Here is a 16,350-nt window from a genome sequence, read left to right as displayed (position 1 = left end):
TGGCGCCTCCCAGAGGCGGCAAGTCATGGAGAAAGCCTAAGGCCGATTTCGTCCTGATGAGGGCCCAAGGGAGGGAAGTACTAGAATAGTTCCAAACATTAATGTTCCCTGATGGGTATGTAGCAAATCTGAAGAGGGGAGTGAACTTAGCTACTATGCGAATCAACGGGCTCAAGAGTCATGATTACCACATATGGCTTGAGCGCCTACTTCCGGTGATGGTTCAAGGCTATGTCCCTAAGTATGTCTGGCAAGTGCTAGCGGAGTTGAGCAATTTCTTCCACCAACTTTGTGCTAAGGAGTTATCTTGTACCGTGGTTACAGAAATGGAAAGAATGGCGCATGTCTTGCTCTGTAAGTTGGAGAAGATCTTTCCACCCGGCTTCTTCAATCCAATGCAGCATATGATTTTGCACCTTCCGTATGAAGCACGAGTGGGGGGGGCTGTGCAGGGCCGTTGGGGCTATTCAATTGAGAGATGTCAAAAGGTTCTTCGAACTAAATGTAAAAATAAATGCAAAATTGAAGCATCCATTGCAAAGGCATACATTCTGGAGGAGGTGTCAAACTTCACAACAAAATACTATGTTCACAACCTTCCTAGCGTGCATAATCCACCCCCTCGTTACAATGCTGGCGAAGATGAATTGAACCTTAGCATTTTCCAAGGGCAACTCGGAAGTGCAAGTGGTGCGACCCACAAGACCTTGAAACATGAAGAGTGACGCACTATCATGCTATATGTGTTGACGAACCTAACCGAAGTGGACCCGTACATCCTATAAGTTCTCAACATACTTGTTCTCAAGTAGTCACTATTTTGTGTCCAATTCCCATTTCTTTTTGGTACAGGGAATTTCATCATCAATTCTGGCGTGAATCAAGGGAACCTACCCCGCGGGAAACTTTGAGAGAAGGGTGCGGGAAATGGAATGCCCGATTTCATTTCTTGGTTCAAACACAAGGTTCTGTCCAATTTAGCTCATACCTACTTTGACATTACAAGTTGCTCGTGGGTGCGAATAATATAACGAACTACCCTGCTTGAACTTGCAGGGCCAAACCGATGCATCAATGAGTGCCGAGTTGAGACAGGTTGCCGATGGCTATACCTATAGGGTCAGGTCATTTACCGGTTATGATGTGAATGGATATCACTTTCACACAACAAGCCACGAGCAGAGTCGGCCCAATCGAAGAACTACAAATACCGGAGTTTTTACGCCAGGTTTTGATGGGGTCGAGTATTATGGAAGAATTGAAGAAATATACGAACTCATGTTTCATGGTTGCAAACCTCTTAATCCCATCATATTCAAATGCCATTGGTTTGATCATGAAGTAGTGAGATGGACCCCTAATCTTGGGCTAGTCGAAATTCGACAATCATCCGTCTTACCAGGAGATGATGTCTATATTTTGGCTCAATAGGCCACGCAAGTTTATTATCTCTCATACCCGTGTTAAACCGTCGAACGTCTTAAGGGTTGGGATATTGTGTACAAGGTATCGCCACACGGTAAAGTACTTATCCCAAACAATGAAGATTACAACATAGACCCCAACACATATGACGGAGAGTTCTTTCAAGAAGATGGGCTCGAAGGGAGTTTTGAGATAGACTTAACCGAAGCGATCGGAATGGAAGTAGGCAATGAAGGGGTTGCTGATGAGGACGCTAGAGACGAGGTTCAGAATGTGAAGGACTTAGAATTACTTTAGCGATTATATTTAGGCAATGAAAATGATGAAAACATTCCTTCTTCGGAGCATGGGCATGATTATATCAACACGCGTGATAGCGATGATGAGACTTATGATTCAGCTAATCCCGATCACGATGATTATTTCTAATACATGTATGTTCTGTACTAATAGATTTATTATTCGTCATACCATGTTATTTTCTAAGTATGTTTTCTTTATTTTACATCTCTTTCTAAGTACATTTTGTTTATCTATGCTAATTGGTTTACTCTTTTTAATTGTAGGTGATTGAACAATGGTGGGCGGTGTGCGGAGGGTAATGTCGCTTTACGCAAGATTGCCCGATGCTTCTCAAGGGTGCGATGCAGCTCAGGAATCCGGGAGGGGTCGAGGGAGGGGTGGAGGCAGGGGTTGAGGGAAGGGTGGAGCCAGGGGTTGAGGAAAGGCTCGAGCGAGGTCACCGTTGCCTATAGCTTTGTCGTCGTCGTCGTCTGAGGAGGAGGTACCTTCCGTGCATGCCTGTGGTGATGAGGAGGAGTACTGGTGGAGCAGGACCAGGTGGAGGAGGAGGCACGAGGCTCCGGTTCCTCTGGTTCATCGGGTGTCTGGTTGCGAGGTCCCTCAACCCTCCTGAGGTGACCGATACCTCTTGAGAGACGTCTAGTTATTTCACCCTCTAGGAAAAGGTAAGTAACTTTAGATGTTATCACTAATTTTTCATTTGATATGTTGAAAAATACAATAGAAACTAATAATTTATCTTAATCACTTGGGCAGGGCTTTTACTAATAATTTATCTTAATCCCAACGGCATCCTTGGTCTTTTGTGCAGGCTACACTTCCCTGGCCTGCTGGAGGTCGGAGGAAGGACAGAGCCGGCCTACACGTGGGAGCACTACATCACTGCCCGTGACGCCCTTGATCGGGATGGCAGGGTATTCCCCAACAAGGCGGAGCAGGTCAAGGCCGAGCTGTGGGTAAGTCTTCCTTGCACTACATTGCTCAATACATCACATTCACTAGACATTCTTGAAATAATGACTGCATACATCGTGTCTATATGCAGGACTTCTTCAGATGCTAGGAGGGATATGAGCCCAGGGTGGCTACTGTGGCTCATGAAGCCACCAAGAAACTCGTGAAGGACATGCACTACAAGGCGCGCGTCCAGGCCATCATTGACTACTACGCTAGCTATAGAAGGATGAGGATCACTAAAATTGAGGCAAGAACTATGAAGCTGACCCGTGATCAATACTTGCATGTAAATATAGAACAATAGTACTTATTTTTTTTATATTAATTACACTTAATTTCATCTTCTTATATGTCATACACTTCATGATGTAGGTGCCTCCGTGGTGGTGCACCCAGCATCGCCAGTGCTGGGAACACTGGGAACACATGGTGGACAAGTGGTGCGACCCCGAGTGGGAGGAGATGCACAACGCTTGCCGGGGCTGGTGGTTGCTGATGCTAGGTGCACCACACCATCAAGGGAGTCTCAGCCTCGACCAATACGCGGCTAGATGGTACGTCAATTCATTTCTTTATTATAACGCTCAATTCTATATAATTTCTACTCATTTTGCTTTTTTTTCCACAATCGTTGTCACATGGTGGCCAGCCTTGCTCCCAGTTCAAGGCATGGGCTTTGTCCCACAAGGGCAAGGCGATGTCCGACATCGACTACAACCCGAAGGACCCACCCTCGTCATATAGCAATGCAACCATCCACAGCTGCCTCAGTGAATACACAACGATGGCAAGGGAGGTCCATGGGCCAGAGTATGATCCGAGCTCCCAGGATCTTGATGGAGAAGTCGTCATGAGGGTGGGAGGAGGCAAGAAGCATGGTCGATACTGGATTGGCGATAGCACAATCGACACGGCCAGTACTCCCACACTCCCAGATTCGTGCAAGGAGCACGAGCTCGACCCCGGCGATACGCCCAAGGCCGGACACTGCACACTTCCAGATGGAGGCACTCGAGGTAATTTCTGTTTTATTCATCGTTCATTGATTTTTACGTACTTTTGCTTTGCAATCTAACATTGGGATGAAATATTATAGGCCCGGGTGGAAGCGGAAATGAAGTGACGGCGGGAGTTGGAGGCGAGGATGGAGCAGATGATTCAGCAGAGGTTGGTGGCCGAGCGGCAAAGGATGGAGGAAGAACAATCGTTGAGGATGGAGCAGATGTTCCAATACATGCAGGGTTTTGCATCGAGTATGGGTCAACCTTTGCCACCACCACCAATGTTATTCCCTCCACCTCAACCACCCACAGCTACTCCTATGAGTCACTTGACACCTTATACTGCAGATTGAATACTTTGACTTAGAGAACTTGTTTTTATCGTAAATGTCCAAATGCCAAATGATATATTAGCTCAAAGTGAAATATGCTATGATATGTTAGCACAAAATGATATGTTAGCTCTAAATGTTAGCTCAAAATGATATGTTAGCTCTAAATGTTAGCTCAAAATGATATGTTAGCTCAAAATGATATGTTAGATCAATCTTATCTCACACATGCAATCTCTTCTTCTTTGTGCAGAATCAATTGGCGGCACCGAATAATCACCCTCAAGACCCGGATTTGTCATAGTGGTTCCCAGGGCCTCCGCAGTGACTACTTGTGACTTAGTTGTGACTTACTTGTTACTTGCCTTTGCATTTGTGGCTTACTTGATGCTTATTGTGAATTATGCCAGTGATGGTTATTGTGAATTATGCCTGTGATGCTTATTGTGAATTATGCCTGTGATGTTTGTTTGAGTGGGGGTTCGTTATACGTGACCGAACCATAAAAACAAGGATTTTATGGCTTCTTTGCCGAGTGTTACACTCAGCAAAGAAGCCAAATCTGTCATTCTGGGCAAAGCTTTGCCAAGTGTTTGTACTAGACACTCGGCAAAGCGACCATAAAATCTATCATATACACAGTACTTTGCCGAGTGTTTGTCCGTGACACTCGGCAAAGAAAAGTACTTTGGCGAGTGTACTGGAGTTGACACTCGGCAAAGATTAAAATATTGTCGAGTGTTGTTTGGCTTAACACTCGGCGAAGTTTAAAATATTGCCGATTGTTTTCTTCGTAACACTCGGCAAAGCTTAGATTTTTGCCGAGTGTTTTTCCGTTGTGGCACTTGGCGAAGCCTCCGTCACCGTCTTCTCGCCGTCCTTGTCACTTTTTTTTTGCCGAGTGTCAACCTAGCACTCGGCAAAGCTTTTGCCGAGTGCCCGACAAAAAACACTTGGTAAAGAAACTTTGCCGTTAAAATCAATGCCGAGTGTCGGTTGCCGAGTGTTCGGTAAAACTTTTGCCGAGTATTTTTGAGGCTTTGACGAGACATCCTGTTTTCCGTAGTGATATAACCAGCATGATTTTTCGTAGGCTCGTGGAATGGGCGACGCACTAGTACAGTATGCAGTCTCATAATTCTTTTTTTAAAATAAACAAGCATGAGATTGTATGTATTTCATTAATAAAGAAGGTAGAGTAGAGTCTAGCTAATTGGAAAAGAGAGTACAGATACAGAAGATTTTCTCACGCTATAATCACTAGGTTTTGTTTGCTCCAGCCAAAGAAGATAGGTCTTTTGGCAAAAATCAAAGAGGAGGCTGCGGCGTGGGCAGTCCGAAAATTCTTATGTGTTCCCGGTAGTACAACAGGGCAAGGCCTTCCTAACCCTACGAGCATCATGCATACGAGCGTGAAGCGTCAGTAGCAATTACTGTAGCTCCTGCCCCAAGCTTCCTATCCGAAAGTTTTCCTTTGGCCGCGCTACGATCCGTTGCCATTGCCCTGCCCTGATGCCCTCACAGCCAGATTGGTCCACCACGCCCTGTGCAAGTTCCACCGGAGAGCCGCTGCCGTTAACTTGGTAGCGACTAAGGCAAGGAAAAAATTAGGCACTTGGAGTATGGGACGTGCGTCCCGAACTATGAAATCAGTGGTTGTACAAAAGTACGACTGTACAAGGGCCATTCTCCACCCTGGAATGCCGGATACAGCTTGCATCTTGTTGAATGTTTATGGCTAGTTATTTTTGCACCACTTGCAATAAGAGAATCGCGCACAGAACATCTACTGCACAGAGATCAGAAGCTAGCTCGCCTATGCCAGCATGGCAGCATCTCCAGCATATGAGAAACCGTTGCCCAGATGAAACAAGCGACGTGTACGGTGTACCGGACGAACACTGATCGACTACGTCAGCCACAGCCGGCAAGGCGGCAAGCGTATACTTACGTGAACACACCCCACGACTAATGTCTAGTACTGGTCGGTGGCGGCTCGCGACACGGTCCTTCACGAGCATCCCGGCGGCAAGGGAACGAGGTGCAACGATCATTGCACCCATGAGTGATGAGGCCGCCAAGTCCGCTGGTGCAGTGTCGTCTCGTGCAGGGTGGTCGCGCAACGGAATGTATTTGGCCGGACACAACCTCACCAGAACCATGAGCGAGGGTATAGGTATGAATTCTTGCTCACGGGTGAGGGTACGGGTATGAATTTTTGCTCACGGGCGAGAGTTTGGGTATGAATTCTCACCTGTAGGTAGCGTGCGGGTATACAACCTTACCTGCGGGCACCCATTGGGTATCCAAAATACAAGTATTGTGGAGCGATCCATATGTGATATATGTCCTTTGTTCCCTCACCTACCTGTTCATAAGGGCTCAAAAAAAGCTCACACCGAAACCATGCAACTGTATCACCAATAATGGTTTGCATTCTGGAGGGATGAGTCCAATGGGGGCAGCAGGACGGGTTGCCCGCAGCTTGAAAGTGTAGTCACCACCTCCCCAATCAAATTGAGCGGCACTAGATCTGAGAATGTGAGTTACATCCATGCAACATTCGTTCTGTTTGAGGATGCAAATTCTTTCATGACATCATGTTCTTTCATGTCTTAGGAAATACAACCTCGTGTATTATTGTGGTAGTCTGTTAAGGGTTGTGCATCTTGATAAATTATTTGAAGAAAGATCTTTGGGAATTTATACCACATCCTAGATGTGTAGATCCAAATTTTCTGTTTAGTTTTAGTTTTTTTTACACTTGTACATTTTCTTAGCGTGTAGGGAGCCTTCCATGGCTGCCCGTTTGTTACTTATTTTATATTAATAGAAAAGAAACGGTGCACGGTCTGTGCCCGTTCGTTAAAAAAATTTATGCAAGCCAAATTAATATTGCGGCTGTAGTTGTGTGTTTACAATATGTCAGTATAGTTGTATTGCGTCATCTTTAACTATTTTTTCGATATTTTGGAAGCTACATTAGCATGTGATGAAGTAATTGATGTTATTATTGACTTCACAATAAGTTGCACTCCTGACGTTGTTGTTGTATACAGATAACATTGTTCATATGAGTATATGGTAATGTGTAGAAACTGAATAACCTTGCATGTTCCCCGGCCCAGAAGGTTGTCCAAAGAAGAAGAGTGGACTATCGTGCCATGGCCCAAAAACAAAAACGGCCCAGCCAACCAAGACTCATCGGCCTTCTTGCCCAACAACGGCTATAAACATAAACGGGCAAAATATCACCACAGTCGCAAAGCTACGAAGCGGTTCCCACCGCGGTGGCACCGCGCCGTTGCGGATGAAATCGGCCACTACGCGAGCGCAAGCGGTATCCGACCACTCAGTTGAGGCCGTCTGGGGCCAGAGTGTGCAGCAGTCGCAGTTGCGGGCAGCGGCGGACGGCGAAGTAGGTGGCTGACCAGCGGCCGCACTAACGGTACACGCAGGATGTCGCCCACCTTAAATTTTTGAGTGACTGTAGTTTGAGGTTCGGATTAGGGATCCGAGCGGTTGTTAGCTAGATTGCTAGCTAGATTGCGGACTTGCGGTAGATTAGCAGCGTCGTTCCATTTATCATAAAGTTGTTTAAAACACCACTCAGTCGTACAGTCACACCCTACCATAGAAGCGATCTGGATACTTTGTGAACTTATTGATGCTTTATCAAATCCATTTTTCTAAATGCTCAAAATCCAAATCTTAATATGATGGCACTATACACTGTTCATCATTCACCACCTACAGGCTACAACTTTATAGCAGGGTAGCTCGTTCTTTTTCAACATGCAAACTCATAAGATGAATTGCCAACTTTGTGCCCATTGCATTCAAAGAGAACCTAAACTGCCTACCCAAGATTTCTGCCACATTGTAAAATACTCTACTAAGTATGAATTATGACTGTTTTCTCTTGATTGATCCCACATATGTCATTCTGATTGATTCCAACTTACACTGATAACTCTCATGTTCATTCTTTCTCTTGGGAATCTAGAATATCAACAATTTTCTCACAGACCAACACAAGTCTTTTCTGCGAAGTTTGTCCTCACTCGTGCGCACTCGGGAAGAACTTCCCGGTCGGTCACCCATCCCGAAATTACTCCGGGCCAAGCACGCTTAACCCCGGAGTTCTTTGAGGATGAGCTTCCGGACAAGAAGTTGCAACTTGTTGGTATGAGTATTCTATTAAGCCTTTGGCCAGGATGTCACAGTGATCTGCACTAGAGCCAGCAATAACGAATTCACCATATTATCTGTTTCAACTTTGCTTGAATAAAACCCTTCCATTCTTCTTGGAGATGAGCATTGCATCAATAATGTGCAGCATCTAATCTGAAAAATCCCTGCTGTTGCTTTCTAATTCCATTACTGTTACTCCGCTTGATGATCATTTATTAAAAGAGAAAATATTGTCTTTTGGGCAAACAAAATTGGAACAGAGAAAATTTCTTTCTTTTATTAAGAACTACTTGAATTTTTTTTTCCAGTCTGGTTGCGAGGTCTAAATAGTGAGTATGAATCATAGTTCCATTTTTTTCTTGATCCACTCCATGTATTTTGTGTTCCGAATACTAGAATAAATAATATCCAACGAATTAGAATCATCTTGATAGAGATAACAGTCCCTTTCTATGTATTATCAATAGGATCAATTCTAACAAGTCACACTCATATTCCAGAGGCACCAAATAAAAAAAATCCAAGTTCTATTATGATCTAAAACTTCAAGTTCAAATATATAGATCTATGTTTATCGAAATTCCTTTCGGGAAATTGTGTAACAGTTTTATATAACCAGCATGATTTTTTCGTAGGTTCGTGAAATGGGCGATGCACTAGCACAGTATGCAGTCTCATAATTCCTTTTTTAAAATATACAGGCACGAGATTGTATCTATTTCATTAAAAAAAGGTAGAGTAGAGTCTAGCTAATTGGGAAAGAGAGTACAGATACAGAAGTTTTTCTCACGCTACAACTGGACAAGATACCACTAATTCGCCTAGAAAAAAGATTATCTAAATCTAGTGTGGCAACCACTACTAATTTAAATTTTCAGTCAGGAACAACATGGCAGGTCTAACGGCAAGAGATAATCCAAAAATACATGTATTGGTAATCAAGAGAGAACAACAACCTCTGATCGTATCGAGAGGGCGCAACATGACAGCCTTTTCTTCTTGCCTTTGCCGGGTCGTCTTTGGTGATGCATGAACCTTGTACTTAGGCTATGTCATATGTGTATCCTAACTGTACAGAGGCCAAGTCGCCAGAAGTTGCCTTAATATGATTGTACCATCAAGGTAATTGGTTAAGATCAATAAAGTTTCCTTCATTGAGAAAATGAGCCATGAACTTTGCTTGGGGGTACCCATGGGTCCAAGAGAGTTTAACAGCACATCTCACATCCACACACTTTCGTTGCTTGAGGCAATGTGACATCTTACCTTATCTTGATTCTTGACCACCGTTACAGCGAAGACCCTAAGTCAGTCAAACCAACCAGAGTTGCCCTATTTTCAGCCTCCGTGTCTCCATCCTATAGATGTACATGCAGCCCGCAGACCGAGAGCCCGGCACGAAGCCCGTATTTTTAGCCCAGACCTAGCCCGGCCCGGCCCGTAACTCTTCGGACTCGGGCTGGCCTGGCCCGCATCCTCGTTCCGGGCATGGGCTGGTGCCTCGGCCCGACGGGCGGCATGGCCCAGCATGAAGGCGAACCGCTGGCCTGTTGCCGGCCCGTCAAGCGAACAACCGGCCAGCCCAGACAGCCCACCAGTTCACCAACGGTCGGGAAGAAGGGCATATATAAGCCCCCCGCGGCCGGCCGCGCCCTTCTTCGCAAACCCTACCCCATTCTCCCCTCCGCCCGCCGCCTCCTCGCCTCGACTTTGACTCCTCCGCTCCAGGCTCCTCGCCTCCTCGGCTCCTCCCATCCCACACCCGCAATCCCACGTCCCGGCGACGGCCGACGGTGACTGGTGCGCCGCCTCCTCGCCTCGACTCCTCCACTCCCGGCTCACCTCCTCCACGCCTCCGCCTGACCACCTCCCTGGCTCCCTGCCTCCCTGGTGCCTTGCCGACTTGCCACTGGCACCGCCTCCTCACCTCGACTCCTCCGTTCCCCGCTCCTTGACTCCTCCCGTCCCACCTCCCTGGATCTGGATCTAGATCCTCCTGATCCTCTTCTTGTTCTCCTAATTTTGTTCCCATCATCCTCTCCGGCTCCAGGCTGTGGCGTCGCAGGTATGTAGATCCTCCTGATTCTTTTCTTGTTCTCATGATGTAGATCCTCCTGATCGTGTTCTTGTTTTCTTGATCCTCTTCTTGCAGGTAACTGTCTTCTTCTCCTGCTACGGGCTCCGGCGTCGCAGATAACTGTCTTCTTATTTTTCTACCAGGTGCCGTCATTGTTCTCACATTCTTACTAACCGGTCTTGTGCTGGTACTGGGCATTTGCTCCAGCACCAGAAGATGTGCTTGGCTAAACAAAACCATCCTTCTCTTGTTCAGTCGCAACTGCAATTCCATTCTGATGGCTCAATTATTAATTGGGAATACAAGCCTGATCTTGCTCGCAAAGAATTGTGCCGGTTGATTGCTAGACTTGATCTACCCCTAGGCTTTGGTGAGACAAAGGCATTTGTGGAGTACATCCAGCGTGCTCATAACCCTCGTTTTGCTAAAGTTTCTAGATAGACCACATCTAGAGATCTTACCAAGTACTTTGCCGAGCGTCGTGTTTCTCTTCTTGATACTTTGAAGTCTCATATTTCTTCTATCTGTCTTACTTCTGATATTTGGTCTAGCAATGCTAAGGAGGATTACCTTAGTGTTGTTGCACATTTTGTTTCTGCTGATTGGGAATTAGAGAAGAGAGTCATTGCTCTTAGGTTGATTGATTGCTCCCATCTGGTGTTAACATTGCTGAGCGTATTGAACAAGCAGTTTCTAAGTTTGGTTTACAGGATAAAATTTTCTCTATCATACTTGATATGTTTCTGCTAATACTTTTGTCGTGTCCACACTTATTCCCAAATTTGTTGGTTATCTAGGTCAAGATCCTGAACCTCTTGATTCTGATTCTGATAAAGCACTTGTTGGTTTTTTGCATCAACGCTGTGCATGTCATATTATCAATCTCATAGTCAAGTCTGGTTCGAAGAGGATCAAGTCTTATCTTGAGGCTTTTAGGACTGCAATCTCTTTTTAGAACTCTTCTCATCAACGCATTGTAGCTTTCCACAATTTCTGCATTGTCAATGGGGTACGCCCTCGTAAGTTTGGTTTAGATATGGACGTGAGATGGAATTCTACATATCTCATGCTCAAACATCTACTACCATATAAGACTGTCTTTTCTATCTTTATTTCTGCTCATTATGGTTTGCACAATGGCCAACCACTTTTAACTGAAAGCCATTGGGTAATTGCTAAGAAAATTTTGTTGTTCCTTGAAATATTTTATGATCCCACTGTTGATTTATCTGGTGTTTACTATCCAACAAGTCCTTTGATGTTGCATCATATTATTGAGATTGCTGGCCATTTGCATGGCTAAGATTCTGATCCATTTCTCAGAAATATTGTTGTTCCCATGAAGCTTAAGTTTCTCAAGTATTGGCAGAACATACGTCTATTGTATTCCTTTGCATTCATTTTGGATCCTAGAGCCAAGGTGAGAAGTTTTCATAATGTTCTCCAACTTCTTTCTTAGACAGTTAGTGTTGATTACTCTTCTTATTTCACTGAGGTAAAAACTGAATTACATAAGTTGTTTAATAAGTATGAAAACAAGTTTGGTGCAGTTAGGACGCAAAGGCCCCCTCAACCTACAACTGCTACTGGTAAGAAAAAGAACAGCATGGGGTAAGATGTTTGGTGGTCTTGGTCCATCTGGTTCATATGGTTCTCCTGTTCTTTCATCTACACTTCCTATATTTTCTGCTTCTGAGCTGTCATCCTACTTGGATAGTGATACTATTACTTGCTATGACGATGACTTCAACATACTTAGTTGGTGGCATGAGCACAAGCTATCCTATCCTATTTTTTTCATACTTGCTAAAGATGTTATGTCTGTTCCAGTTTCCACTGTTTCTTTGGGATCTTGTTTTAGTCTAGCTGGCAGGGTGATTGAGGAGCGGCGCCAACAGTTGTTGCCGGATACGGTGGAGATACTGACCTGCCTTAAGGATTGGGAGTTGGGAGATGCAAGAGCACAACATGATGTTGAGAAGAAGGTCAATGAACTAGAGGAAACTTACAAAAGCCCCTACCCAGACCAAGATGAAGGCCAAGCTAGTCAGTAAGTCCATTACTAACTCATCTTTTGTTCAATTGTTAAACACTTTCAATTGCTAACACTTATGCTGTTGTGCACCTCTAGGCCTACCCCAGGAGCAAGCTAAACTGCTGGAGGGCTGGAGGATGAAGCTGAAGCCTGTTGGACTTGGACTGTTGCCTGTTGGTGTTGGCTTGGCCAGTTGGGTGTTCTAGTTCTATATTTTTATGTCTGTGTGTGTGTCTCAATGTCTGTAAACTGTAATGTTGAATTGAACTTGAGTCTTGAGCTGGCTGTACTCTTTTTGCCTTCCTAGGGTTTTCTCACAAGGGTGAGTTTTTACCTAGGAAGGTTTTTAATGAGGCAGCCAACACTTGATCACATAGATCAAGTGTTAACAACTCTAATAATTCCTTTATTATGAATTTCTGTGTGATTGCGTGCATGTGATGAATGTGTGTTTGTTGATCAACCTTACATTTTGATTTTTGAATGTTCGATGAACTTGAAACTCTTAGATTGTGAATCAGTGTTTCACCCTTGTTCGGTGAAGTTTTTTTTCTCTTGACAGGCTGTGGGCTGGCACAGCACGTAAAAATGGTCGGGCTCTTCGGGCTGGGCTGGAACGAAAAAGGCCTCACGAGCCCATGCATGGGCCACCAGTGAGGCCCGTGAGCTGGCCCGGCACGGCACGACGGGTTGTCGTGATAGGCCAGGCCCGGCACGAAAATAAACGGGCCATGCCAGGCCCGGGCCAGACCGGGCCGGGCTGCCCGAATGTACATCTATACTCCATCCATGCGCCGCATCGCTATTTGAGCTCGACAAGATTGTTACGGCATGCGCACCTCTAATCCCAGCTTTCTACTGTTTGTCTAGTTATTTTACTTTTCAGCAGGAAACGAACAGAGATATTTCGGGCTGATCCCTTTGTACTACTTGTCATTGCGTTTAGCGTTAACCCATCTTTCTAACATTCCTGCAAACTGATCATTGACGATGGACAGCATCAGATGCCAGTTTGTAGAAGGCCGGTACAACCACAAAACAGAATGTTCGGTTGCCCCCATGGCTCCATTGCCGATGCCGCACCGCAAGAACGCCGCACAAAACCATCGAACCCAACTGAACGCTTTATTTTAGCTTGACCGGTGGTGCAGAGGAGATTCTTGAGGCCATCGAACTCGCCGGTCAGCCGCTTTTCAGCCTCCACCTGACATCGTCCCCCAACCCGCAGTCGCCGACTCGCTATGGCGACGAAGACCCTGGCGGGTCTGCGAAACTCGCCAGTTACTGCAGATTTTTCAACGTCCATCTCACTCACCCACGGGTGCTGTCGCTATTTGAGCTGGACAAGGTTGTTGCGGCATGTCCAGCCTCGAATCCCGCAGCTCTACTGCTAGTTCAGCTCTTTGCGTTGCAGCCGGACTGGGACACTTCGTCTGACTTTTCTCGTCCGCCTACGGATGCTGATAAAACTCAGCACGTGTAATGGACTAATGGTTTACTTGTGAAACTTATCGTTTCCAAATCAGCTATGGTACGTTTGTGGTGCTCCCTGAATTGATTGTGCAGACTTGCGTGCTTTGTTCTGCGATCGATTGCGAATTCCTGGACATAAGTGCCGCGTGCTTTATAAAAGTCCAAGTGAGAATTGTAATTTCTAGATGTAGGTATCGGATCATGCTCATTGATATCTCCAAGGAAATATGAGGACATGTTAGAATTCTACTACTAGTCTTTTAAGAGCTGTCACTTGAATGCATAATGCATTCTCTGATTACAAACTGTCTTCGGGAAGTCTAAATCATCCCAGGATGCAGTCTTCAGTTTCATTTCAAAATTCAAACCTGAAGATTCTTCAAACCTTGCCTTCTGAGATGATTCTCCAAACCTGAAGAGGTGGCCGGACGGAGTATTTGGCGCACCCAAGGCCCAGGCGCATAGATTACCTTGGAGAAATCGCTTTTCACCTCATCGTTGCGGATAGACTCCACCGCCGCGTACACAGGCGACGCGCGCGTCATCTGCGGGCGAGCCTGACACGGCTATCAATTGTCCGGCCGGCGCCCGCACAAAAGGTATATGAACGATCCCGTTAATCCTTGCTCTTTGAACTAATCGATTGGTGGTAGTTGCAGTTTGGGATTTGGATTTAGGATCCAAATCTGACTTTTAGCTAGATCGTGGACTTCCAGATTGATTAGCACTGCCGCCCGATGTAATTTTCTCTATGTGTCTTAATTGCGATGGAAAATTGTCAAAAAGAATCACATCACCATCAAAGCAAACTGACATACTATAAAAAAAAATTTATGCTTACGAAGTCCCAATCGCCTGATGTTCAAAATATTACGGATATTGTCTGTCCGTATTCGAATTTGAATCCACTGTCCATCGCCTGATGTTCAAAATATTTTTAGAAGCTATTGTATTTAAAAATTAAACTCGTAGCTAATAATCAAAATTGTTTACCTACTACTCTCTTATTTTTCCAATACTTCAACATAATACTTATATAGGTATGTACCTATCTTTGTCCAGTTGTGATTGAATTACCCTATGCACTTTTTCATCCATATTCATACTTTTTTCCATTTTGTATCACACCTCCAATCCTCCATACATTATTTTTGGCATACAAATCAATATTTTTCATCGATTCCGCACATGCATGTATAAATGGTCTAAATGATGGCACTCATCATGTGCATATACTTTAACTTAGTATTTTTATATTAACAATGACATAAATAGGTAATTTAGAATCATAGATTAGTTTACTTTTTGACATTTCTGTATGATGCACATGAAGATAATTAGATTAAGATTTAGGTGTTTACTTTTAATAACGACATACATGGGGAACATAGATAAAATTTTAGAATGACATTTTAAGTTATGCTTTATAATGATGTGTATTAGTAAATTGGATGAAGATTATGGGTTACTTTAGATTATGTTTTATAATAGCTAAGCTCAGTAATTTAGATATAGGTTTAGAGCTCATGTTTTAATATTTTAAAAATGACAGTGGTGGGGTAAATTTTTTTAAAAATATAATAGATCAATGACTATGATTATTAAAGTTTACAGGATTGGTGTTTGATGTTTTTAATTTTTATGAGAATTATTCTCTTTTTTCTAGCTTGTCTCGTGGGAACTAATGCGGAGTCTCCAATGGGAAAAAAAATGAGACTACATTGCTACAAAACTATTACCATAAGCTACCTCTCATTTGTTAAATAGTCGAACACAATACTTATGTAGATATATACTTAATATCTTCATCCAATTGTGATAGATTTAAGTTAGTAACTACTCTATAATATTTTCATCGACATTTATAATCTTTAACTTTTCACTTTGGATTGCAGGTATGCGCTTGAATTTGTTTAATGAACCCTAAGTCTGAGATTCAATTTTAGCATAGAAATCTATATTCCCATCATTTTATATCTTTAATTATAAATAGTGACGCACATCATGCATATAGACCTTAATTATTATATCGTATACCAATAGTGCAAGATATAGACAATTTAGAATCATATATTGTTGTATATTACGTAGGGTTACCTCATGTTATTTTTAATAATAGCATGTGTGGGTAATATAGATGCAAATTTAAGGGGTTATTTTAAGTTTTTTAAGTAATAATGGTAGGCAATTCAGTTGCAAGTTAGGGGGTTATTTTAAATATTTTTTATAATGACATAAGTGGGTAATTTTGATTAAGATTAGGGGTTACTTTAGTTTATTTTCTATAATAGCAGAGGTGGGTAATTTATATATAGATTTAGGGGGTTACTTTAAGCTATTTTCATAATGGTAGGTGGGTAATTTTTTAGAAAATATTCAATGACTATGATGATTTGAATCTATAGATTGATAGTTGAATGTTTTATTTTTTGTGAGAATTTCTAGGATTTCTCTCTTTTTCTAGAGTGTCCACCTAGGAATCCTAGGTGGCTTCACCTGAAGGTTTTAAAAGAAGCCTCCAATTAGTAATAGTAAGATTTGGAGGGGCGTCCA

General features: G+C 43.6%; 1 pseudogene; it reads left to right on the top strand.

Annotated features, from left to right (window-relative positions):
• Window positions 1–2,854: 2,854 nt before the first annotated feature.
• Window positions 2,855–4,356, top strand: LOC140221672 (uncharacterized; annotated as a pseudogene).
• Window positions 4,357–16,350: the final 11,994 nt, after the last annotated feature.

Source organism: Setaria viridis, chromosome 1, assembly GCF_005286985.2.
Source record: "Setaria viridis chromosome 1, Setaria_viridis_v4.0, whole genome shotgun sequence".
Classification (NCBI taxonomy): domain Eukaryota; kingdom Viridiplantae; phylum Streptophyta; class Magnoliopsida; order Poales; family Poaceae; genus Setaria; species Setaria viridis.
The sequence above is the reverse complement of the archived record's forward strand: the minus strand, read 5'-3'. Positions and strand labels throughout refer to the sequence as shown.